Source organism: Canis lupus, chromosome 3 (genome assembly GCF_003254725.2).
Source record: "Canis lupus dingo isolate Sandy chromosome 3, ASM325472v2, whole genome shotgun sequence".
NCBI lineage: Eukaryota > Metazoa > Chordata > Mammalia > Carnivora > Canidae > Canis > Canis lupus.
In genome coordinates, this window is record NC_064245.1 from 68,418,817 (window position 1) to 68,446,333 (window position 27,517).

General features: G+C 46.6%; 1 protein-coding gene across 2 annotated transcripts in view; it reads left to right on the forward strand.

Annotated features, from left to right (window-relative positions):
• Positions 1–27,517, forward strand: part of HS3ST1 (heparan sulfate-glucosamine 3-sulfotransferase 1) — a 30,330-nt gene continuing 2,813 nt past the window's right edge. Inside the window, exons 1-2 of one of the 2 annotated variants that reach the window (XM_049108622.1) lie at positions 1,556–23,852; positions 24,734–24,800. The gene's annotated coding sequence lies outside the window, so the exon portion shown is untranslated. Of the gene's footprint in view, positions 144–1,555; positions 23,853–24,733; positions 24,801–27,517 lie in introns of those variants that run through there. The other variant, XM_025437487.3, reaches the window with a different exon arrangement.

Here is a 27,517-nt window from a genome sequence, read left to right on the forward strand (position 1 = left end):
GTGCCCGCGCCCCTGCCTCGGCCGGCCGTCCCGAGGCGCCCCGAAGCTCGTCCGCCGGCCGCCGGTGCTCCGCGGCCCTGCCCATGGCTCAGCCCCAGAGCCGACTTCGGGCGCCGGACCGGCTCGACAGCGGCGCGGCTCAGGTGAGTGCAGCGCGCTTGGGGCGGGGGCCAGCCAGCCTGGGGAGTGGCAAGACGGGGGGGGGGGGGGGGGCGGGGGGCCCTCACCTGGCGTCTGGGACTTGGAGCGAGCGCAGAGCCCAAGGTGAGTCGGGGCTGGAGCAAGTGGAGTGGATGTTGGGGGAACGAGGAAGGAGAGACCCGGGGTTTCCCATCCTTCTCACCTTCTGCTTGCCTAATAAGCTCTGCAAATCTTGAGGGACTGTTTTCTGTTTTTTTCTTTCTTTCTTTTTTCTTTTTTTTTTTTTTTTAATGGACAGACATTCGGGTCTGTGACTTTGTGCATTGGATCCTCTCCCAGCCGGGTCAGGGGGCTCGCTGGTGCCCGCCGCATCTCCCCAGGACGGTGCAGGGCAGCCGGAGCGCCGCGCGCAGCAGAGCCCGGGTACCGCTCCGGCTGGGAACCGGGGCCAGGGATACAGTCAGCAAAAGTCAGTGAGTCGAGAGAGCATCCCGGGGGGGGGGAAACCGAGGTCTGCTTTGCCTTTGCATTTGGCCAGAGTGGAGGAGAAGGTGGGACACCTCCCGAGGGGCGGGGATGCTCGGGAGGAGAGAGATGAAGGCTACGGGCAGTAGGTCGCCTCTTTTCCGAATGGCAGTTCTACACCGTCCTGCTTTTCATTTTACTTTTTACCTATTGTTTTTTTCCCCTGCGTCTTTCTATTTGGAGCACCTTGGGTGGTGGCGGCAGGTGAGGGTCGGGGGAGGCGTGGCGCCCACCCGCGGAGCGAGCGAGTGGACCCCTCTCGGCCCCAGCGGCGCACTCGCACGCCTGCCGTCTCCAGGTGCGCTCTCCCAGCCGGACGCGGACCGCGCGCTGCTCCCCCTTCTGGCCCCAGCCTGTCCCGGGAGCCGGAGGGCCGGCTTCCAGAGCCGGGGAATAGGATGGAGAAGCGGGGATGCAGGACGCGGGTGCGGGGTGCGCTGGGCTCGGCGGTTGAGTGCCGGCGCTCTGCGCCTCCCAAGTCACCTCCTCCGCCGCCGGGCGCCCGCGCTTCCCCGCGCACCCAGGCCGCTGGCTCGCGAGCGGGGCCGCATCCCTCCTCCACCCTCCACCGTGCAGGACCAGACGTTGCCTCGCGGTGCCTCGCCTCGCGCGCGTCTCGCTCCTCCCCCAGCATTATCCGAGGGCTATTTTTATCCACTACTTGCGAGAAGATGCTTTGGGGAGATTCTGGGGAGGCGACTCCAAATCCACTCTCTTCGCGCTGCGCTCCCAGCAGCGGCACCCTGCTAGCTGGGAGCAGCTGCAAGGAATGACCAAGGGATTGCGGGTGGAGTGTACCGGGTCCTCCTCCCTCGGTCAGCGCTCTCGAAACCCGGCACCGCCCTCGGCTGCGCCGCCCGCCGCTCGCCTGGGCAGCCGGTCCCCCGAGGGGTCCCTAGTGTCCCGGGCTCTTTCCTTGGCCGGCTTCTATGGCTGCAGCCCGGGCGCACGCAGGATCCTTTGGGTCCCAACTCGTGCGTTCTCGCTCTGCAGCCCAATCGCACTTTAAAAGATTGAAATGCAATGATCAGCTTCCACTCAAGGGTTAATTCCAGGAATTCCGTCTTAAAAAGGAGCGGGGTGGGGGGAGGGGGAACTTAACCTAACTTCTGCCTGCCTGTATTTCTAAAGCCCATCCTTTGGCGCTTGGAATTATTCTTGCTTTCGGCGTTTTCAGTAAAGATTGGGTGCAGTTAGAGTAAGTCTGACCTCGAATAAGCCTGACCTCGTGAAATTCCAGGAGGTGGACGCTTCGGCTGCAAATCCGCATCCCCGTGTTACCCTTTTTTATTTCCAGGGCTTACGTTCTTTTATTCCCATAAAATTGAAGAAGGAACGTGTTCAAATGGACCATTGTGTTACATAAGGTTTTCTCCAGCGCTGGGAAGAAAAAGATCAGTTTCTTAAGGAGCCTTTCCGGGCTTCCGTGGGTCCCTCTAACTCTCAGCCGAGTGTGTGTGTGTGTGTGGGGGGGGGGGGATCAACAACTTCGTGACTGCGCACTCACTCCTAAGTCCCAGGAGTTAATTAGGACAGTAGCATTGAGTGAGGGTTGGTGAGGCAGCCTGGTGTAGGATGCACTGCAGCTTTAAGATGGGAATTTTTTTTTTTTTTTCCTTTGGGAAACTGGTGAGAAAGAGTGGTACGTTAAACTTGGATTTGAGATCTGGAAAAGCCCAGGGGTCTTAGTTCTGTCATTGGGAACCCTGGTATGAAGCGATGAATCCTCCAGCTTAAAGAGGTGCTTTGCACAGCGTAGATGTTCAGAACCCTTTCCTGGGACTCCACAAGACAGTAGAGGCTTGTGCTTTTGTTGTCAAAAGAGGAAACTCCTTTGCTGGAAAGGCCTTGAAAGAACTCTTTGAAGGGAAAGCAATGTGGAAGCTTTTCTTACCTGGAATCACCGTTTGGTGGTGACTGGAGGGGCTGGAAACATGGACTGCTTTTCCCTCTGCCAGGGCATCTACCCAGGGTAGCACATACCCACCGTGAGTACTGAGTCTGTTCTCTCTGTTGAGGCTAGAGATTGGGGAGAGCAACACTAAAATATATTGATGTCCTGATGGAGATGATGGAGAAGTCCTGATGAGTCAGGGCTCAGACAGCAGGTTGCAGGGCTTGTCTCCAAGCTAGAGTCCTTGTTCAGAGAGACAGTCTTAGTCTTGGAGGGGGTGAAGGTGAAGCTGGGGAGTGGTAATGTTCTAGCTGCTATGTAGGAAATGCAGGAACTTTTCAGGGGGTCATTGAGTTGTTTCCCACAGCTTTGATCTATCTTCCTTCAACTCCACCAATGACCCAGTGTTTCCCTCTGAAACTGCCCTAAGTGGGGAGGCTGGCGAGCCTGCTAGCTGGATTTGGAGCCAGCTTCTTGCCCTAGACCCGAAGCAAATTATCTTTCCCTCTCTCAGGGAGAAGATCTCTCAAGATTCTTCCTCTGAAAAATAGACTGAAAGGTTATTATGAGAAAGTGAGAAAATGTATGTGAAGAGCATTTCGGCAATTCTAAAACCCTGGTGGAAAATGTTCAGGGCTACTTAACGTGCTTTTCCTATTGGTCTATTTTAATGTTAATTTTAATTACAATTTGTGTATGTCTGCGTGAATCGCATATGCTCAACTTTAAATGGAGAGGATTTCATATAATGGTCCAGTATCTCCTTGTGATCACCTGAAATCCATTAGTGCCAGGCCTCAGTGCTTCTCAGAATGGTTAGTTTCCTGTTTTCAGAATCAGAGTTAAATTTTTTTAGAGTTTTTTTTTTCTTTTTAACTTCATGGATTTTATATGTCCTAAGTCATATCTATATATCTATATCTATATAACTATATCTATATGGAGGAAGGGCCTTGATGCTGATTAATCAGAAACGGAAGATAGTTGCAGATGAGCGTATCAGTTGGGGAAAAGTGATACATGATCAGTTCCAGGAGATGACCTGAATCTCCCTTGTCTAAAACTGTCATCAGCATAAAGCACAGGCTCTCATTTTCGGTGGTCCAGATTTGCCCCCAAGACCTAGCTAAGTGCCTAGCCACTTAATAAAGGCTCCATAAGTATTTTTTGAAATGAGTGAATGAATGCTTGAATGGAATCTTCACAGCAACCCTGTGCTGTGCATGGGCAGATGGCATGATTTCTATTTTAAAGATCTGGAATCTGCAGATCAGAAGGAAAGTTAACTGATTCTCTGAAGGTACAAAGGATTCCAGATTGGAGTTCTGGTCTGTCTGTTCTTGTTCTGCTCCGCTGCACTGTTTGCATTGCCTATCCCTCCCCTCATTACCTAAAGTCCTCCTCATCTGTAGTGGACTTCAGCATGTTGGTAGGTGCTCATGGAGGGACTTTTCAAGAAAGCTCATGGAGCTTTCTCTCTCTCCTTATTGTCTCCCCGGGCCCTGAGCCGAGGTCCATAGGATGATCTCACCTGGGACCTGGCATCTTGAGGGACTAGCTAAAGGACACAAGGACAGCTAAGTGTTCATTTACCACCCAGAGTCGTGAATCAAGTGGCGTCAGCAGCAGCATGAATATCTCAGGATTTCCCCGGGGTGCTGTTCCCATGGCATGATCCTGACATGTTCCCTGACACTAACTAAGGTTCCCTTCATTCCTTCTCTTTTAACAAGCCTGGCTTTTCAACTTCTAATCAATTCCTAGAGGTAATCCTTAGTCTTCAAGTAAATTCCTTTTTCTCTTTGAGTTAGCCAGCATTGTAGCCAGCTGATGGACAGCCTCTCCCGATCCATCTTCAGGCCTGCCTCCGGCATGAAGCTTTCTCAGCCTCCTCTACCCACAGGGAATTAAGCTCATAGCATTTTCAGGCCGTTAGAATAATATTTACCGGGCCATAGTTTGTCAATAGTTATGTGGTACCACCAGAGTTCTAGAAAAATGAATACATTATTCTTCCGAGGAATGGCTTGAACATAACAGAAATAGATCCCAGTGGCATCTTTACTTTTTTTCTCCATGTTGCCTGCTTTTTGGTAACTTTCCAGCAGGGGTCGCACACCGAAATGCATTCGGAGGCCAGGCCTGTCACAGCCTGAGTGAAAGGGGCCTCAGGACCTGGGCCTGGGCCAGAAGTGTGGCCACTGGAGCTCAGACCCAACCTAGGGTTGCCAGTTGGACCTCCCGCCAAGCCCTGCCACATCTTATTTTCCTTTTTTTTTTTTTTCCTCCTAAATGGGCTGTAAGTTCACAATTTTAGATAGAACCTACTGAGTTTTAAGTGCCAGCAGCTAAGTCAATATTTTAAAGTAATATGTGGGCCAAGCAGAACTCTTCAGTAGGTAGGCCTTATATCTGTCCCACAGGCCTCCGGTATATGGCCTCTGGTTTCTGGGGTTAGAAGAGAAATTGGTGGGAATATGAGACTCAGTAATATTAGTTACCTGGAATGTTGGGGCAATGTTGTATAGGGTGTGCTGTGTAGATGGCAATCCAGTGAGTTGACCTTTGTGTTTATGGAGTGTTTGCTTGTGTTGTTCCTGTCCCCTGTTTTAGGAGGCAGTTACAACAATCACATTTAGACCTTTAACATGTGCGTACTGAGTTCCGACCATGGACCAAGGATCCTGCTACTCGCCGGTCATCAGTAGGGGATAACAGATGGAAATCCTTGCCCTTGTACTTGCCTTCTAGAGGACGGGACAGACAAAAGCAAAATAAAGAAGTATGATCTGTCCTACATTAGGTAGTGATGTGCTAAGAGTAAATCAGGGGAAGATCCATCTGAGAATCCAGGGTACCTCAGGCGGGTAGCCAGGGATCTCAGTTCAGTCTCTGACTCAACATATTCAAAGCACAATGTCATTGTCTGACATGAAAGATTTCTGCGTGTTGGAGGTTGAACCCTTGATTATATTCTCGGAGTTGCTATTGTGGGTAAACTCCTGATAGCAGACTGTTCTCTTAATTTTAATGAAATTGACTACTGAGCCCATTTATTGAGTGTCCACCTTGTGCCAGACACTGGATTAAGTGCTGGAATACATTCATGAATGAAACCCATCAAGGACCAGTCCTCAAGGAAATTGTAGACCAGCATGGAAGACATTAATAAATGATGACAACAGAGTAGGTAACTAAGGTGAGCAAGTAGCGTAGGAAGGCTGTCTTTACTGCTGAGTTTGTGATATTCGGCACCTTCTTTTTGTTTTTTTTGGACTATATTTATTGGGATGCCTGGGTGGCTCAGCGGTTGAGCGTTCTGTCTGCCCTCGGCTAAGGGCTCAGGGCATGATCCAGGAGTTCCCAGATCAGGATCCAGTCCCATATCGGGCTCCCCGCAGGGAGCCTGCTTCTCCCTCTGCCTATGTCTCTCTGCTCTTCTCTCAGTGTGTCTCTCATGAAATGACTGTATTTATTTATTCATGAGAATATTTTTATTTCATTTATTCATGAAGTATTTTAAAAATTGGTTCTATGTGTGAACCGTACTTATGCCCTTTGAAACCCTGATACACCCTCCCCCAAACTGCCCCAGGCTTTTGGATATTGACTGTCGTCACCATGGTGGCAGTTATGCAGGAAAAAAAAAAATAGGTTTTCTCCTTATAGGGAATTTACAGTATGGCAGTCATATAAATTAGCATGTTTTTGCATACAGGTGGGGTGGTAAAGGCCCTGTGCTTGGGCCTCTGCTTGTGGACAGACCTTTCCTGGAGAACACCTCCCTCCAATCACTGTGTTTATTTCTTTCATTGCAATACTTTGTCTCATAGCAGGATTTGTGGCAGTAATGTTTATCTTGCTACTTGTTCCTTCCTCGGCTGACTTGCTTACCCTCTCTGACTCTCCATCAGAATCCCTGCCCCAGGGGAGCAGACATCTGGACCAGCACCAGTGTTTCTCCCACCAGCTTCTAGAACAGTGTGCCTCCTTCCAAGTGGTTACTCAGAAAAGAAACAACAGGCAACGTTTCTTTCTGGGGGAACTAGGGAAGGTTTCATGAGGGAAGAAATATTTAAGGAAAGAGAGAGGCATGGAGAGAAGAGCCAAAAAAGGATGATAAAACAGAGTCAACATTTGTATAGACCCCCCCCCCAAACCCTCACTGAGGCCTCATTGGTCCCCATTAGGGATTCCCTGTGTGGTCAATCCAGGTGAATAACTGGCATCTTTACACCCCCCTCCCACTTCGCTGAACAGATCCTGGCTGTGCAAAAGCACTCTGGCATGCAAAGAATGAAAGAGATTTTAAAAGAATTTTTTAAAAATGGGGGGAAAAGAAGAGAAAAGAATGAAACATCTAATAATTCCTTATTTCTGTTTAGTGTGATAAGTCTGGGCAACTTTTCTCAGATCCTCAGGAGGAGGACGGACGGGAGACCCCAGATCCACAGCCGCGATTCTCCTCCACCTGCAGTGAGCAGATGGCTCAAGGTGGAACTCCTTAAGTCCCTGGAGGACCAGAGGAGCCCATATTTTTATATAAACGAAGAAATATATTTAGATTTAAAACATTCGCATCTCCTTTCATTCGTGGAGAACTTCCATTTCAGCACTTTCCGAGATGCATTTTGTGTCTTGTTGAATTTCCCCTAGAATTCCTGCCGATTAGGTACACCCTGCAGTAAGCTGTTTTATGTAAATGTCTCCACTCCTTAGTTTAGTAAATCAGAGTCCTGTATCAGCAGTTAAATACAGCAGGAGAAAGGTGATTGCAGATGCAGCTGAAATGAAAAGCATGCTCGCCTCGCTGTGCTCAGAAAAATAAATACTCGAGTGGCGAGGAGCGAACGCGGGCTGGCTGCCTCCTCCAGAAAACTCGCTGGCACTTTATTTAAATTACGTCTTACACCAGATTTTTTTTTCCCCCCAGTGTCCTGGATAGGAAGGAGGGCGAAGGTGACAGGGACAGATTTCTGGGATTAGATTTTGGAGTTCTCCCTGTGGTGGGGAGAGCAAGGCTTTTGAAGTCACATCTGTTTGAATTTGTCATCTCGCCCTTACGGACTGTGTCATCCTGAGATATAGACAATTTTCTGGGCTTCAGTTTTGTCGTCGTTCTAATGAGAATGATAGGAGAGTGCCAATATGCAACGCTTAGCCTAATGCTCAAGAACACGTATGTTCTTGTGTGGCATTGCCAGGTTTTACAACTAAAAATACAGGACATCCAGTTAAATTTGAACTTCAGAGAACCGACATGTAATGTTTTAGCACAGGTGTATCCCAGATTCTAAATATTAAGGGATTATTCCTTGTTGTATGAAATTCAAATCTAACTGAAGGCCCTGCATTTTATTTTTTTATTTAAACATTCCTATTCTTGTGGCGACGGTTCTGAGTGATTACTTTGGTGAAAGTCCTGGAACTTTAGGAAGCTGGAACAGGGAGGGCACAGTAATCTTGATGGTGATGTCATCTTGACCTTGGACCAGGGTGTGGTCCAAGGAGAAAAAGGAAGGGTTGTTTTCTCTGGTGAGCTAAGCAACTGATCAAAGCAAGGCAAAAGCTTATTTGTTTGCTCAAAGAAGCAAAAGAACTGTGAGTCCAATGAGGTCTCACAGTGCACTTCGTAAGTGAGACAGATTCTCTCCCAAGGGGTGACAGTGTGCGCCGGATTATTCCCAACACCCTCTGGAAGACAGTCTTTCCACCCCATGAGGTCACCAGGGTAGCGTCTAGTCCACCAATGCAGTGCCTTATTCCACACAAATACTGCTCCGAGCACGTTCCTGTAGGGCTGGGATTGCAACGACGAGGCCCACACAAGGGCTCCATTGAGGCCACTGAAGGAAACTTTGTGCTTTGAAAACCCACACCTGCAAACGCTCCCTCATCCGCTGAATCCAAAGCTAATAAAACTGTTCCGGGGCATTCCAGACTTTCTCCTCCAAGTAGATGACCTCAGGTGATAAATTGAGTCAGAGAGCTCCCCTAAGACCACTGGAGTAGGTTGTTCTGAGGATGGCTGTGAAAATGTTGCGTTTCCATTTTAGGTAATAACCTGGTGGGGAACTAAATTAACAAGGCTTCTGTTGCATGTGGACTTTCCAAAGCAGTTTTAGGCTTTCCTAGGTACTGAGATATTGCTCATGCCCAGATCATTAGTTTCTGTTGCAGAGAACATTACTAAATCCGCATTTAACCCGAGATGCTCACTAGCCATGTGCTTCTGCGCAGCCTGGACCAGAAAGGGGGCAAAATGACACAACAGTTAGCACACAGGCTTCTGCAACTTGAGATCTGGTTAGAATCCACTTTGCCGCTTCTCAGCCACACCGCAGGGGGCGAATTACTTCTCATCGCTAATAAGCCTCCATCTCCACATCTGCAAAATGGGCATAAATTTAAATTGTTGCAGATGATCGTTTAGTGCACATTAAACCAAATGAGTATGGCAAGCATTGCCACAGTGCCTGAATCATGGTTAACATAAAAAGAAAGGCCGTTATTGGGATGTCAGAAGCCAGCCGTAAGCTCTAGATTGCACAGGGTCACGTCAGAGACCAGGATTGATCTCACGCATCATATTCATGGGAGAGCATCTGAGACTTTTGCTCTTTATTTCTCTAAACTTAATTTGTATAATTTAAGCAACACTTATTTCATTTTCTGAGCCAAGAGATGAAAAACAGGCATGGAGAGAAGGTATAGAAGGGGCTGTTAGGGCAGGCGTGGTAGAGAGAGGAGGGGGATCCCAAGCAAGAGAGAAGGGAAGAAAAGGAACTGGACAAGCCAGGGCAGGGAAACTATTTAAAAAAAAAACAAAAACAAAAACCATAGAGACTTTTAACACTGGGAAACACACTGAGGCTCACTGGAGGGGAGGTGGGTAAGGGATGGAGTAAACTGGGTGATGGACGTTAAGGAGGGCACGTGATGGGATGAGCATTGGGTGTTATACGCAACTGCTGAATCACTGAACACTACATCTGAAACTAAATATGTACTTTATCTGGGGTAATTGAATTTAAATAAAAAAATAATAATAACCAGAAGAGTTCGAAGAACAGGGAAGGCCAGGATGTGTTGTAAAGAGGCAGTCTTCAGGAGACTTGGTCTAAATCCCCATGGTGTCATTTAAGTACATGCCATCTCCCCACCCTTCCCCAGGGCTTCTCAGGACCCCAACTGAATGCCCATGCCCTTGAGGGAAGGACACAAAGCTGTCTTGGCGAGATGCTGGGCGAAAACAGGGAATGGGATATAAAAAGTGAAGCTCAGGCCTCTCTCCCGATCTGTGACAGCACAAAGTCACAGATAAAGACAAAAGACAAAGGGACCCAGTGCCATCTTGTGGAGGGACTGCCCATGGTGCCTTTCATGGTCCTCTCAACTGCAAGGGGGTTTGTTGCTCTTGGTTTGGTTTTAAATCTGCATTTGTTAAGCATCAGCTCTTCTAAAGAGGGTTTCAGGGCGGCGTCTCTCCTGCCCTGTTACTCCCCGTGAAGTGGTTTCATGCTTTTGATCTCTAAGCCCTGTCTGCACACAGCATAGGAACCGACCATTTCCATGGGGATGGGCCCATCCTCCTCAGTCTTTCTCAAGGGGAGAGCATCCTCTGGAGATTGTGGTGACTCTGGCCACAAGAGGATCCCCCTTGCTCCAGAAGGGAGCTTATTATATGACTTTGGAGGAATGATTTTGTTTTTGCAAACCTTAGTTGCCTTACCTGTTCACTGGATTTGTACTTCCTCACGGGCTTTTGTGGTGAGAATCACATGATGTAATACATGGAAAACACCTGTTTGAGCTAGTACAGACTAAACGTCCATAATGCAGTAGTTCATAGCACCTGTTACCTTTTTGTGCTGGTAAGGCTGATTTTATTTGAAAAGCAGGGAGGTCCTTGAGGATCTAGCTGTGTATCCCTTTCCAGCCTGCTTCCTCCTCCTGGCTGATCCCCCTCCAAGGAGTGAGAGGGCCGTGGTGTTCCCAGGTGGCAGTGGCCCCTCTCATCATCCTGCTCTAACTTAGGAAGTGAGCAAGGTGGGGGGAACTCTCTCCTTTTAATCGGGGAAGGAAATCTTTCTGAAAAGCCTGTGCAAGATTCCCGCGTAGGGGGACGGCTGGGTGGCTCAGTCAAGCACCTGCCTTCTGCTAAGGTCCTAATCTCAGGGTTCTGGGATCAAGCACCAGCTTGGTTGGGCTCCTTGCTCAGTGGGGAGCCTGCTTCTCCCTCTCCCTCTGCCCCTACCCACACCTCCCTCCGCGCTTGTGCACTCTCTCTCAAATAAATAAATACAATCTTAAAAAAAAAAAAAAAACCAGTAGGTTCCATTTGCCAAAAATTTGCTCACAAGCCCACAGGTCAGAATTACAGAAGAGGAAATAGAGGCACACAGTCATTTGAAATGGTGGAAGAGAGCAATTAATTGAATACAGTAACCCCGAAATGGTCTCTCTTGCCTTTGAGCAACTATTACACTCCTGTTCGTACCTTGCAGTCCTTGCAGCAGACGATTGGTCCTGCTCAGTTTCATGACTGAGCTGTCTTCAGCTGAAATACAAATCTTCTATTCTTCTCCTTTCACTTTGATTTTCTTTCCCAGCTTTGTAACTTTTACTATCTTTTGCAATCTGCAGTAGTTCTCTACGTTAATCCCTCCCCATGACCCAAGCAAATTTTGCAAAACCTCATCAGGTCCCTGCCCTAACCCCTGATGTTTAGAACCTAATGTCCTGGATCCCCATGACTTAGGGCATTAGCATTTCAGTGCAGGACCCTTAAACACAGGGAGAGATGTGGGGCTAGCCACGTTGATTCATGGCAGCATCGCCTGGGGCAAGGTAATAATCTCTAAACTTCACGTAGTCTTCATGACTTTTAATTATGCATTTTTATACACTTACCTATTTAATGTTTAATCTGTTTCAGTAGATTAAATTGTAGGAGGCTGGAGATGTTGTCCAGAGCTCCCAAAGCTGGATCAAACCTGAACCTGCCTGGCAGACAGTTGGCATCCAAGAAATGATTAAGGATACCCTGTGTTTCGCAGTTGTGGGGATGAAATGTGGTGATTCCTACAGAGTATTTAATGTGCTCAGTGGATGATCAAAGAAGGCTAGCTTTCCTTTTGTTGTTTTGTTTTTTATAATAAAAGTAGTACCAATTCACCTCCTGCAGCATGGCACTCCGGTTCCCATCTTTCAAGCCTCTCCCTTGCTGTTACCTGTTTTACAGGACACCTCACCTTCAGACCACAGCACAGCCACCCCGAGTCCCCTCAATCAGTCAGGATTGTGGACATTCCACCCTGTGTGGTGGGAGTTGTTCCTTCTGTCGTTCTCCCCAGGCTCAGACTATCATTCTCTCAGGCTTGTCTAGGGTGTTGTCCCGATCCACTGCCCCCACTGCGTGATGAATATGCTCCTGGTAGCCCTGTGGACCACCCTAGAGTTGTGCTCTGTTTGAAGGTCAGCATGGCCGTGTGACTTGCTGTGCACAAAGTGAAGTGATGTGTGTCACATCTGGCCCAGAGCTTTGAGAGCCGGCTCATGCCTTGTGCATTTGCTTTTCCCCTCTGACTCGGTGACATGCGCTATTTGAGACAGCAGGTGCTCTGTCTTTCTAGGTCTCTGCGAGACTTCACTGAGCAGAGGCCTGCCACCAACCCACATGCGACAAACAGCTAAGGGAGGAAGTGCTGCTTGAGGAGGGGGTGTTTATCTCGCTTAGCCTAGCGTGGCCTGACTGGGGCCCTGCCTTTTCAGTCGTCCTGGAGCGTGCCTTCCCACACAGGTGACACTGGTGTAATTACTTGCCGGCCCAGCTGCATCCCTCAGGAAAAAGCTTCCCCGGAGGGCAGGACACACCACTGCTTCTAGAGCTGTGCACCCCCTCATGCCGGGTCTGGGATGTCGGTGCAGGATTGCTGAGGGATAGGGGGACCTTCATGGTGAGAAGGGGTGGGAGGGTCTCCTCCGGTGGTGGGGTTGGGAAGTTAAAGTGCCATTATGAGAAATAGAAATAGTTTCTGAGACGAGGCTGGTGTTGCACTTCCTTTCTCTGGAGCTTAGATGGGTGACTATCCTATGTCCCCCACCAGGGAATTAGGGTGTCCGAGAAAATGTTTGCTGGGTAGAGTCACTGCTACCCAGGACCCTGCCTATCTCAGCCATGACCCCAGCACATCCCAGCAGGACCCCAGCCTCATCCAGTCCTGTTCCAGGGACATCTTTACACCTTCAGTCTTGATGCTCGGGCCTGCCTTGCAGGCTTATGATCACCAGCCACTCATCCTTCACCACACAGATTCCTGAAGAAGCAGCAGAAGGGCTGTGGGTTGGCATCGAGCCTCTTGTTAGGATCCTGGTTACACAGGCCACAGGACCTGCTGATTTCAACTCTCCCATGTGTTCACAAGTGCCTTCACCTGCTGCCTTTTCTCACTTGAGTAGTGCTTTATGGTCCTCTGCTAAAGATGGCACAAAGGCTAATTATCTCATAATCGTTGTCCTTTAAAAACATTACATTAAGGGCCACTTTATGCTTTGAATTCTGGCTTTTTCTAATCATTTGCATCTCTCTGCATAGCTATCTACACAACAGAATTTTCTGCTTTCACCGAAGAATGCTCTTTTTCTGATTTGCCAATTGGTGGAATGTTGTTGTTCTTTCTTATGACAATTATTTATTTAAGCAGACTAGTTGTTATAAAACCTAAATTATGGCTATTAGTGTCCTTCTGTTCTTCTCTTCAAGCCAAGGTCATCAAGCTACTGCTGATTGAGCAAATATTATTGAGGTCCTATGTATTAAGGATCGACCTATCCTGTGTCAGATGGGCTAAGGGTTTTTTTTTTTTTTTTTCCTATAATACCTTATTTAATTCTTATAGCCACTCAGGATGATAGAAAAAGCATTCCCTTTCTTTGGTGGGGGCCCAGAGAGGAAAGTGACTTCTCCATGGGCGAATAACTAAGACAATCCCAGTAGATCTGAACTCACTTGCTTAGATCTTTTGTCACCATTCTCTCATTTCCGTATGTCCTTTTCATAGGCTTTATGTCAGATTTTGATTAAAAGCATTGAACTTGATTTTTGTCCAACCACCAGACCTCAGAATGTTACTCAGGGGTCTCTTCCATGAAGCATGTCCCAAACTACCCTCTTCTTGGCTAATTTTGAAGTTGCTAAAATAGTGTCGATTTCATAACCTCATTGAGTTAGAAGTATTTGTTTCCATATCTCTCCTCCTAGACAGTGGGACCCCTGGGGGCTGAGAGGGGACCCATCTTCTTCCGGTGTCCCTGGTCAATGCTAGGGAGAGGGCCAGCATTCAGGAGGCCTGAGGTCTGTGTCCTGGGCCTAGACTCCTGGGCAGTGTCTGGGGAAAGGAAGAAGGAAGATAGTATTCATAAGAGGAAGTCCCCTTGAAATCCAGTTTTCTAATCCATTTTGGTAACTCACATTATTCAATGTCTTTGTCTCTGTGACTCTAAGCATTTGAAGATGAATTATGGAAAGCCAAAACCAGAAATCTCAGTATGATCCTCAAAGCCTCATTTAATTGGAACCATTTTTCCTTGTCAATCCTACTCCTTTCCCATGACATATTGGACACTAATGAGCCTGCTGGTTTAGGATTGGTACCAATCTGGAGACAAGACCCTCCTGCATGTTCAGACCAGTTGGTGGGGGGGATGAAAGTGGTTGTCAAGGTTAAAAGGCAATGTAGCCTCAGTCACTTTTGTTCTTTTGGCACCCCTGGAAACTCATTGTCTTAGAAACATCCTATGGGCTGGCAGATTGCAGGGCCTCAACATTCGTGTTGGCTTCATTAATGTGTTAATGGCCTTGAGGGATGTTAGAGATCAGGAAGTCTTGAAAACTCAGTTCATCATTGGAGCTGTCACATAGGTGCATACACACATGCCTATAAACATGAACACATAAGTACTCGCAATCACACGTGCACACTCATACAGATTTTGGCCAATAGATTCCTTTTGGGAGGGATTGGCTGGGGTCCCTCATGAGAGAACCCTACTAGGGTCCCTGCAAACTCAACTGACATAGCTCCAAGAAGGAGTAATATAGAAAATCCCACGCAGACTCCTGTTTCTCCTTCACTCCCTCCCCAGCTAATAATGCCTTTGTTTTTTCCTTCTGGTTCACCAGGAGTTGGAGAAAGAAGTGCAGTCAATGGAACATGGTAATGCATTCTCACATCATTTTTCATTGATCTTGAAACACAAAAATAAACTATTTCTAAATGTCAGTCTGCTACAGTTCTTTTTAAAATTATTCTATTTATTTATTCATGAGAGACACACAGAGAGAGGCAGAGACACAGGCAGAGGGAGAAGCAGGCTCCCTGTGGGGAGCCCGATGCGAGACTTGATCCCTAGACCCCGGGATCACGACCTGAGCCACAGGCAGACGCTCAACCAGTGAGCTACCCAGGTGTCCCTGCTATAGTTCTTATCTCATGACACATGAATGTGGCCAGATGGTTTTAAGTGTGATGCATGTATGGACATTATTCTGTTGTCTGTGAGTCTTTCTGCCCTGCTAACAAGCAGCCTGGCAGGAGCTCCCTTACAGACCTAACCCCAATGCATTTGCCACACTCTTTGTGCGCCCTTCCCCACAGTTTCCACCTGACCCCTGCAGTGTTGCATGAGGCATTTGAGGGAAGGGACAGGATGTCAGTTTTGTCTCCAATTCCAGTGCCTGGTACATAGCAAGTCTATTTAGATCTTGGCTCTGCTTTATGGGTATCCTGGATGGACAGATGCTTTGGTTTTCTCAGCATGCTAATATTCTTCAGAGGTTTCTTCTTCCTTTATTTAGAGAGATTCTGAGTATTCTATGTGGTAAGAACCAAGTAGCTGGACTCCTGTGGCAGGCTCTCATCCCTCTTCTGTTGTCCTAAGCAATTCTGCTCACTCATATCTCACTCTAAGCAAGAAAAAACCCTGGGGTAAACTCACTCCATACAGCCGGGAAGGTTTTTAAGTTGACCCTTTAGGGTACAGTAAAGGGAAATCTTAGCACACTACATGCAACCCCTCTGCCCCAACCCCAGGCTGAAGGGCTTCTTATAATTGTATATTTTATTGTCACTGAGAAACATCCCATATAATGCTAGTCATCTTGTTTGGTTCCAGTAATGGCCAAGCATCCTTCATAGATTATCCCCAAATCTAATTGACCCACCTTTTAATCAGGTCTTAAGTTCAATTAATATTCATTGAAGGAACACTGAATATGATCTGAATAGAACCAAAGAAGCAGGTGCAGTTAGGGAGATCCTACTCAGGGGAACCGTCTTTTCCTGCTAGAAGCTCTATTGTTTCCCATTATTCAAAAGACCTCAGCAGTGTAGAAATTTAATATATGTTGCCACCTTTAACCTTTGAAGTGTTAGACTGATGCCAGCACAAGTGATGAAACTATATGGTTTACTTTCATAGTAATCATTTTGTTTGGAGTTTTGCATAATAGTGTCTTGCCATGACAAACAGTTTTGTTTCTTGATTCTCTAAAGCCCTCACATTTTAGGTAGATACAAGAGGGCAGAGGATCTTCGAATTTATGACCTGAGTGTTTCCTGCTGTAAACAAGACTTACAGTAATTCTGCGTCCTTACCAAGGTCACACAGAAATCAGGGAAGAACTTGGGGCAGAACCTTACCTCCAGAAGCCACAGCTCAGCATCCTGTTCACTTGTGTGTATAATGGGCTCTTTTTTTTTTTTAAGATTTTATTTATTTATTCATGAGAGACATAGAGAGAGAGGCAGAGACATAGGCAGAGAGAGAAGCAGGCTCCCCGTAAGGAGCCCGATGTGGGTGGGACTCGATCCCAGAACCCTGGGATCACGCCCTGAGCCAAAAGCAGATGCTCAATCACTGAGCCACACAGGTGCCCCTAATTGGCCCTTTCAAGCAAAGAAGACTTTGCAGAGATGCATTTTATGTGCCCGGAATGATCTGTGCGAGCGATATTGAATGCCTGAGTAGGACCTTTCTCAGCGAGAATGTTGGAAGCCGGAGATCAGTGGCAATGATGACGTTTGGCGAGGGTTTTCTTATTAGCGCTTCATGTGTTAAGTTCCATTTAATCTTCATGACGGTCTACAAGGTTGACGCTGTTACCAGCCCTACATTTCAGGTGACAGAACGAGGCCCACAGAGTCACATAACTTGCTCTTGATCTCCAAGGGGGAGAAAGGGATGAACCAGAATTCAAACCCACCCCCTTAACCACCAGCCTCCCCCATCTGAGCTCTTATAATTCATCATGATTCCCGAATGTCTTCCCCTAATGCCAGGTTGTTTCAAATACTTTGTCATAAGAAGTGAATAATATTTTAAAAGTACAAAATGCAAATCATTTTGCATCAACATTCAGAAAGAATAAGTGAGCGGGCTGGTGATGCTTTAACTTCACATGTAGTATGATAGTTAATCTGACGATACTGAAACAAGGTGACAAGAGATCCCGGAGAAGGTTGTGTCAAGTGTGAGGTCTAGGTGTGCTTCTGGGTAGATTACACAGCCCTTCAGGAGCGAGATAATTAGACAGGTCCTCCCTGGTCAAGTAAACCCTGTATAGAGAAAGTAAAGCTCCAGTCAGAGGCAGATAAGACACCCATTTTGTAGAACTTGGAGCTTCTGAATAAAGGAATATTCAACTTGATTGATGTTTTTCACGTTTGTCAAGTGAGGGATAGAAAGACATCATAGTCGCATGTGCATGTGTGTGTGCAGTAGAGGAAAAAAAAAAACAAAACCTGTGCTGTTGTTTTATTCAGGGCCATCACGTGAACAGCAGCTATTTAATTCAGGACGGGATGAAACACGGGTGATACAAAATCAAAACCAGCGATGGCAGCCCGCTTTAATTGTCCCTATGTGCCATTTCCCCTCAGCTCTTCACAGGCAAGGCACGCTTCTTCCTCACTGATCCGCTGGTGCGTTTCACGGTGCCTGTCAATGCCAAGTGCTCACTTCAGTGTCTGTTTTTAAATGATCGTGTTAAACCAAGAACAGGCATAACTCAAAAGGAAAGACAAAATCTTGGGCCAAACATGAGCAGCGGTTTCCAAGATTTTCCCTTCACTCTCCCCAACTTGGAGCGCGTAAGTGATGTCACTGAGAGTTGGGCTCAGGACCTGGCGCTTCCTTCCATGGCTCTTTTCCCTCCTGTCTTTCTAAATCCCTGAGCCCGAAGCATCTCCAGATGCCACACCTGCAGGCTGGTGCAGCTTTACACCTGCCACTGTGTCCCACAGACCGTACCTCCCAACCAGCCCCAGCGTAGGAGCAGACCCCAAGTCTCCTCCCAGATGATGCCAGGACATCCGTTGTCCTCTCCAAGGGATCATATAGGGGCTTCCCTGCTCTTCCTCCATCCATCTCAGTGTCACCTCCGGGCTGTCTCATAGCTGTGGCCAGATCTATGGTCACACTGACCATGGTGAGGACTCTCCTTCTGTGTGTGTCTTCTACTTTACAGGGTGCTCTGAGGACAACGGCTGGATCGTTTCTATATCCCCCATAACTGAGAACAATTTTAGAAACATTGTGGGTGCCTTGCAAAAACAATCACCTCTGGGCAGAGTCTGGACCTCAGGCATCATCAGTGTGCAGGCTTACCTGTCAGTCTTTTTTTCCCCACCTTCACCTTATGTGGCAACTAATACCTGTCTGTGATACTCATGAAAATCAGGAGTTTTCACATAAATATCCATAGCTGGATCTTGAAAACTTCAAAGATCAGGCGCTGGTCCTTGGTCTCCAACATCTGGGCAGTTGACAGAAGCTGGGTCCTTAAGGCAGATCCATGCTTGCTGCAGTCCCCACCAGCCAGCCAACTTTGTCCCCAGATATCACCTGTTACCCCAAGAAATACGCAGCAGTCCCAGGGAAACCTCTTGTCTTTGCTTTTCCCTGTTAAGGGCTGTGGATTATTTGGCCTGGGCAGCTGTAATGAATACCATTGACGACGTGGCTAAAACAACATACATCCCCCGCCCCCCACCATCACCACCCGCCAAGCCCCCCCAGTTGTGGTGGTGTCTGGGAAGTCTGAGATCAAGATGCCCTCAGACTCCGCTCCTGCTGAGAGCTCTCTTCCTGGCTTGCAGGCAGTGTCCTCGCATGGCAGAGAGAACACCCTGGTCCCTCTTCTTATCCCATCACTAATCCCGTTGTGAGTCCTTCCCTTATGACCTCATCTAAACCTAGTTATCTCCTGGAATCCCTGCCTCCAAATACTATCCCATTGTGGATTAAGACTTCAACATATGAATTTTGAAGGAACACAGACACTCAGTCCATATAAACTGGCTTAAGAAATGAGGTAAATCCCCCCTCCACTTTGCGTCTAGGGGAAGAATTTCCTTTGTTTGCTCACATTTATTTCCAGCCCCAGATTATCCTAATGTCCTCTGCCCTAACACAAGAGATGCACAGATTTCCATGTGTCTCATGTCTGCTGGGGTGGGAAACAGGAGACCTGGATTTCCAAGTTGGTTTAGCCTCTGCACTCTTGACCTTGAGGTTCCCATGCTCCTCCTACCTTACCCATCCTGCAGGGATAAGGACCAGACAAGATGATGGCACATGGCCCTTGGGCTTCTGATACCCTGTGTGTTTGCTGGCTATTTCTGGGGGACATGCTAGGGATTTGTGGCTGCTCATCACCTGTTGGGGGTGGGGGGCGGTGATGACTCTCTGGGCTCAGAAGCTCCCACAGTCACATGACCCCTGTTGGGGGTGGGGGTGAGCCCACCTGGAGCAGAGACTGAAGCTGCACACCCCCAGGTACGTCAAGGCAGTGGGCCTCCCTGCCTTCTGCCTACCAGCACGGCCCCTTTCCACTCAGCTGCGCCGAGTAATAAGAGAGGCCCCATCCGCCCTCCTGTCACAGAGCTGCGCCATGTACTGCCTGTGCCAGCGTGTTTCTGCTTCTAATGAAGGATTTATTTAGGTCACTGCTGCCTTCTGTGCACAGCCAGGCAGATTAAACACGTTGAGCAGCTCCTCCTCCTCTTCTCTCGCTGGGGCCTCACCGCTGCACACACCTGGCCACTCCTCGCTCGTGCAGGTGCAGGGGGTGTTGAGGGAGGACCCACTGCATGGCCCCTTCCCAGACAGACAGCCAGGAACCTTTCTGCATGTCACTGTCCTCTCTTCCTTGAGCTCCTCTTTGGTTGAGTCACTGCAGTACTTTGGATCATGAACAAATGTGTTTGACTAATTATCATCCCCAGATCCCATTTATACCCCACAGCCTTTCTTTTTTTTTTTTTAGGGACAAAAATAGCTACCATGATTTGAGGGCTTGCCATGGGCCAGGCAATATGGCAATATCTTCAGCATCCACATAGAGCGTTTTAGTTAATCCTTGCAATTAGTATATAGAGCCAGTGCATTGGATCTAAGGCTCCAAGTTTCAATGCTGTCTTGTGGATTTGAAATTATAGAGCTGTGGTTTGAACCAGCGTTTTTGGCTCTAAATCCTCTGTTAATTTCAGCATGTTCCCTCTAACCCCCTCTGCAGCTAATTCCACCTCTGTAGCCAGGCTGGTCCCTCTCTATTTTGTCTACCATGAATAGTTTCCAGTCCTGGAATTAAAAACAAACTGCCCCAACAATAGGAAGAAACAAAAACCAAAGGAACATTGGCCGTCCCCGGCCCAAGGCCATGGCGAATAGTATCTGAACCTGAATGGGCCCCGGGCATTTGGAACTCATGGGGTCCTTACCATTCTAAGGGCTTAGGGTGGCCAGGCCAGCTCCCCCAGGGAGCTTGTTAGAAATACAGACTCTTGGGCCTCTCTCCAGACCTCCTGGATCAGAATCTGCATTTTGAACTATATCTCCAGGGGACCGGTGTGCACGTCTGAGTTTGAAAAGCACTGTGCTAGGCAATTACAATGGGGCATCCCGAGCTCCTGGGAAGGACACTGTACTCACCCCCTACCAGCAACTATTCATTCAGGTCCTTTGGCCCTAATCTTTCATCTCCTTGGAGAAGAATCTTATGTGAACTGGCTTCAGACTTCCTATGGGACACGTTGCATTTTTCATCCTCATGGTTTTGTGGAGTTCTCAGAGGCTCAGAAACAAGACTGTGATAGAAATATTGTGGCCCCAAATCCCTGTCACGCCGTGCTGCCCTCCCTGGCTTGCCCAGATACCTTCTTCCTTCAGTTCTCCAGAGTTCTGTTCGTTATCCAGGTAAGCTTTTATAAATAGGGAGAACTCCCAGCACTGCTGTGGACACCAGGCAGCATAGTAAGGCTGGAGGAAACAGCGTTCGAAAAGTCCTCTTCGTTCTCAAGGGGAAAATGGACCAATTACACCTCCTTTCCCCAGACAGTCGATGTGACCCAGGGAAACTTATTTACATTATGTGGACTGACCTTGGGTCTTTTCTGCCCTGAACCCTTTCCACCCCATGTGAGGTAGGCCTCACAGCAATTACCATAAGTAAATCCAAACAAAAGCGGGTGTCAACATTTGTTGAAGAGTGTCATGTGCAGGCAATTTCAAGAAAATAAATATTTATGTAAGTCTTGAGATATCACTGTCCTTTCATAGACTGACAGGCACAAGCTGAATCTATTTCCTCCTTCTTGGTTTCCAAGCTGACCTGCCAAGGATGGAAATTTGACACCACCACGCTGTGCTCTTCAGTAGTTGTTTAAAGGTGAAAGTGAAGATGTTTTTGACTCCTAAAGTTGAACAAAAACACTTACTCCGTTGATTGCTCAGAAGTTTGGTTGGGTATGGAAACGGCAGTTCTGTTGTTCTTACTGAGGTTTCAGTACATTCCAGAAAATTAAATCACTCAGCACCCTTGGATGCTTGTTCTTGTCTGGCAGTATAATCTCTCTCATCCTTTCTACTCTTCTCATCTTCGTGGATAAGCTCTCCCCTCTGTCTGGAATGCATTTCCCCTGCTGCCCACAGGGAGATACCACCACTCAAAGGAAAAGAAGCACAGCAGGCTTTAGAGATGGCCCATGGAATGTTCGTTCTCTCACTTCCTAGGTCTGTGACCTTGGGAAGGTCGTTGAACTTTAATAGCTTGATCGAATATCTGTCATGGGGAGAAAGGCAGGCCATTCACATTTGTTGAATGCCTGCTGTGTGCCAAGCCCTGTGCTATATATTTGGCAAGGGTAAATGTCCTTACCAACTTAATGCCAACTTAATGTTGATGGCCTCCATATGGAAGTAGGTTTTGCCCATTTTACAGAGGGGTATTTTGAGCCCTTCTCAAAAGGGCTGCCGTTCAGACAAGGAAGACACTTACCTGAGTTCAGAGAGCTATAAGGATACCATCCTGAATCTGCCCAATTGCAAAAGCTCTTTTTTTTTTTCCCCACTACTGCACATTACCTTTTTGTTGCTTTAAAAAAGGAAGATAAAATGAGAATAACCACCTCCTAGTTTTGTTGCGAGTATTAGAATTCTGAGTTCATTTGTGTACTCATGCTCACTGCCTGGAACACCCTGAGCACCCAGTTAGTAATCTCTTCCTTTCCAACCCTTTCATTATATCCCTTATGGGACTTGTGGTTGAGCATTTTGAGCCTCCTTGCCATCCAAGAGGAGCTACTGGTCTGTGCCAGCTGTGCCACTAGTATTTGTTGAGGGGCTGGAAAGGTGTCCATAGACAGAGGGATTATAGGCAGCACTATTTCTGATGCATTAAATTTACCTCTCGTGGAATATTCTAGTTATTTCTCTTTATCCATGAATGTGTTGCAGTGGTGGGACTGAGGGAATATATTGTAGTTAATTACATTTGAAATCTAGGTCATGATGTGAATTATGTAATAAGAAGACTTAAGGAGAAAATTAAAATATTTTGAAGGGTTATTTCACTGCTTCCCCTCCTTTTTTAATTAAAATATTTTCTAGACTCTCAGGTGATCTTGTCCAGTCACCATTAGAAATCTTGAGACCCTCTTTCAACATCTGGTTTCTGCCTGACTCTCTCGGGATGAAGAAGTAACTACCATCTGATACAGCCTTTTTCATAGACAAACTGTTCAGAATGTCCTTCTATTGAATTAAGAGCCTTTCTCAGTACCTTGGGCCATTTGCTTAACCTTCTGCTACATCAACGTGTTCATTCAGCAAATAGGATCGCTAGCACCCACTGTGCACAAAAATCATACCAGGCCCCAGGGGATGCAGCAGAGAGGAGTCAGGACACCATTTGGGAGGTTCTGATATTGGCATTGCAAACAAGCAAATATAGTTCTGGATAGTACATGAGGAATATAAAACAGGATGATGGGAAAGAATATGGTTAAAAGAGAGCAGGTAGGCCCGTGTTGTAGGGAAAGCCAGTGTTTGAAATAAAATCTGAATGACAAGAAAGAGCCAGGCCCAGAAAGCCTAAGCCTCAGGATGCTTAGAAGAGAGGGAGCAGCAAATAAATGCCGGAGCCCAGAGCTGGGAGGTGTTCAAAGGAACAGAAAGGTCAGTGGGGTGGGAGCTTGGCTTGAAGAAGCAGATTGAGGCCAGAGGGATAGGCAGCTCCCATCCTGGGGGATCCCTGGGCCTGGAAAGGAATTTGGATTTAATTTCGAGTGCAAGGGAACCTCCATCTGAAAAATCCTGTGGGCTGTCCCTGTGTCACCCATGCCTGGCATGCAGTGAACACCTGCGTGGTAGGGCCCAAGGAAGCCTAATGTTACTGATGGGGAAGACTTTTGCCTTTTTACATTTTTGCAAATCAGAGCTTGGCTTATCACTGCAGGACCAAGAAAACAGCATCTTTGATAAAGGGGAGTGAACGGAGAGGGGGCTAGATCTCTCTTTGGAACCTTTTAATCCATCTACAAAGGGAAGAGGAGGGTTTGTTTTGCTCATCCTTCCAAGAAACCCTGTCCCTCATCAAAAGATCGTTACCAGATATGAATGTTTGACAGGACCAGAGAAGCATATCGTCAGGCCCAGCAACTACATGTACCCTTACTCCAGGCATCACCAAGGAGTGAAAGGGGCAGCGACATCCCTGACTTTGTCTGCTCAGGTGGAGTTTCCTAGCTCAGCCTCTACCTTTCTGGACAAGGCCCTGAATGTCTCTGAGCCTCACTTTCTTGCAGGGAGATCAGTTCTGTTCAAGACTTGGCAGTGAGCATCACAGGGGCCCAGTGTGCGAAGTTGCCAGCCTAGTGTCTGCTCAGTAACAAGTGCTGCAGATGGGAGCTGCCATCATTGCTTTTGGCAAAGCAGGAGGCCTGGGCTCCAGGTACAGTTGAGCATTCTTTCATTGCCTGTGCCAGCTCAGGGCTTCAAACTTCCAGAACGTTCCATTTGTTCAATATTACCTGGTTCGCTCCTGGAGAGAGGATGATCAGTTTCTCCTTATCCTGCCTACAATTTCAACTTGGCTTCCTCCTACTTTGTGAGTGGGGTGAAGGGATCTGACTATTCAGAGAGCACTTTCTCCACTTAAATTAAGAATTGCAACTCTGCTGAACTCTGTGTACCCCTGCGCTCCCATTTCAGCTGCAACCAGCCACATATGGCCTGAGATGCGCTGTAGGAGTAAATGGATACGCACTGGATTCTGGGGACGTGGTGGAAAAAAAAAAAAAAAAGCAAAACATCTTCTTAATTTCATATAGGGATTATGTGTTGATGAGATACTGTTTTGGATGTTTGGGTTAAGATAAAAGTATTTCTTTTTCTTAATGTGACTCCTGGGTCATTTGAACACTTATAATAAAAACTATAATAATCGATGCTTTGTCACAGGGCGAGAGATGGCTAAGTGTCAGAGACACTGAAATAAATGGTGGTTACTGCCACCTTTAGGAGGGGTGACTGTGGCCTTCATGAGCATCTCTTGATTGCCTAGAAATGCTGGGATTTTTCTGGGAATGTAGTAAAACTCCATGTTGTGCTTTTATTTATATAACTCACCAGCTGCATGACTATTATGGGGCAAGGGCTGTGCTTGGTGTTACGGAGAGGAGAAAGTATTGGCAAAAATGGAAAGTTAATCTTATAACTCAGTTAAAATGTCAGATAAGTAGCATAAGTTCCATAAATTTTGATATTTGTCTGATAAATGAAAAAAGTGCCTATGTGGCTCACATTAATATTTCTATTGATGAATGCCTCTAGATACAGGTCACCTCAGTCCAGTCTCAAGGAAACCATTTGAGGTGGTGCACTTGTTACCATTATACAGGTAAGAAAACTGAAACCAAGAAGGGTCGAGTTGCTTTGACCAGAGGCAGGATTTCTGACCCCACAGCCTGGCAAATCCCTGTTGCCTTCCCTCCTGAATAGAACAAACAAATGAATCTGACCCTGTGCTATTCAGAAGTCCCTACCCTTTGTGTGAGCGGATTCCAGACTCGCTGGTCTGGGACTGTCATGGCTCGCTAGGTTTTTGAGGACCTGCCTTCTTTAGGACCCCCAAAACATTGTCCTCATTTCCTGTGAAGGCCCCATGCTAGGGAAACAGCAGTAATGGCAGACAGATGAGGACAGAACTGGAATTTCAGAGCCACAGGGTTTAGGCCTAGATTTTCTATGTGACCTTAGGCAAGCTATCTCGGGCCTGGTGGCCACGGCTCTCATGTGCACTCGTGTCAGGATCCGTATGGCCATGGTGTCCTGGCTCACGGGCTCACCTGAGCCTGAGAGTCATCTCTTTCCTGAGAGTGTTAGTAAAAGGCCCAGAAATTTTGGCTGTGTCAAAAGTTCAAATTACCAGATTACCATGGGAGGAAGTTGGCTGGCAGTGACCACTATGTGTGCATAATATGTATTTTATAGATAGATAGATATCTGTATATGTGTGTATATATACATATGCATGTTTTATATGTATATATATAAAACTTAGCTAAAGTTCCATACATATACATGCTATACATATGTATATATACGTATATTTATATATATATAGCTCATACATATACATGCTTCTCTCTCTCTCTCTCTCTCTCTCTCTCTCTATATATATATATATATATATATATATATATATGGTATGTGTGTATGAGACTTTAGCTAAGGTTTTTTTTTTTTTTCTATATACCTCAAATAGTTTTGGAATGTAGAAGGCTTTAGACATAAGTAAATACATCTTTAGAAAGTATTAAAGAGAAGTGAGGAGCATTTAAACTACTAATTGCCTGTGTGTTTTTTTTGGTGTTGTTTTTTGTAAAAAAGTATATATATATTTAGGTTCTTTTCTGCTGTCTGTTGATAATTCCCCTTTAGGGGGAAAAAAAAAAAAGCTCAGATGTGGGCTATACCAAGCAGGATGCCTCATAATAGAGAAGCATGAATAGTTAGAGCAGCTGAATTTCAGATCTGGCCTCTGACTGTGTCATAGGTATTGAAGGATTGGGATCTGTGATTGCTTCTTGAGTCTGGAATCAGAGCTATGAGATGGGATCAGCAATAGCCATCACTAAGAGCAGTGTGATCCAGGAGTACCTGGGTGGCTCAGTCAGTTAAGCATCCAACTCTTGATTTCATCTCAGGTCATGATCTCAGGGTCATGAGATCGAGCCTCCACTTAGTATGGAGCCTGCTTAAGATTCTTTCTCCCTCTCCCTCTGCCTCCCTCACCTCTGTCACTCTCCTCCTTTCTAAAAAGAAGGAAGAAGAAGAAGAAGAAGAAGAAGAAGAAGAAGAAGAAGAAGAAGAAAACAACGATGTAGTATAAAGTAGTCATTCTCTCCTGCACTTCACCCACCTTACTCCTTGCACATGTGCACACACCCATACAGGAGCATACACACATGCACAAACATACACAAGCATGCATTTGCGCAGGTGTACGTACACACCCCAAATATGTAAAAGGAATCACAGTGGCATCCATTTGCCTTTATAGGTCGAACCCACACTGAGAAAGAAATGAAATTTTACTAAAACATACTAAAGCATTCAAGTGAGTAAGGAAGAGTTCTATGAAATTGAGCTTGTTCAATCAGTAGAAAACTTTGGACCACAGCTGATCGGTCATCCATCCTTAAACATTTTTTTCTCTTTTTCTATGTATTTTTCCTAAATAGTTATATTAGCTGCTTGTGCAAGTCGCTTTTCCAGTATTCTGTAATTCTCTAAAAAATTCCAGTTTTTAGTTGCCTTTTTGGGTTAATACATTTTAATATACATTTTTTCAAAGCAGCTAATACAGTTGATATCTGAGGGAGGTAGAGCAATTGGTTTGATTATAAAAAATGGAAAACCACAAAAATTTATTTATGCATTCTGGACAAGTTTAAACTAATATAGTGAATTTTAAACCTTGCATAAAGAAGACAATGGGCGCTCTTGATGGAGAACATTTTTGCTGGCTCTATCAAGCCCCCTGTTCCCAAGGCAGCCTGTCACTAACTCTTCCCTAACTGTGCTCGGACAGAGATGACTTATAAGTACTTTCAATGTCCTCTTTCCAGGAGACGGTCAAACACTTCTTGATGATTGTAGTTGTTAATCAGTTCCCTGAAATGTGGGCGTGACTCCTCTGTCTTTGGGAACCCCCTGCCATCTGGCCCAGCAGTGGCTGTGTCCTTGTGGGACTTTGATGACTAAATGTTATAAATTTCAGGTTGGTAAAGAAGAGAAGATATAAAGGAGGCAGTTTGTGGAAAGAGCTCTGCATTCAGAGTTTTGGATTTGGGTATGAATTCTGAAGTGGACTAAATCTGTGTGTCCATAGGCAAGACTTCTATCCATAGCTGTCCTGCTTCCTACCTTGCTCTATAGGGTCACAGCGCCAATCAGCTGAGCAGACTTCATGAGTGGTGCAGCTTTGCACATGGGAAAGCCACCTCACCTGTTTGTCCTTCTAGGCTCACTTCAAACATTTACTCTACCATGAAGCCACCCCAAGTTGTTTTAGGCAAAATGAGGGAATGTGTGCCCTCATACTACCCCACC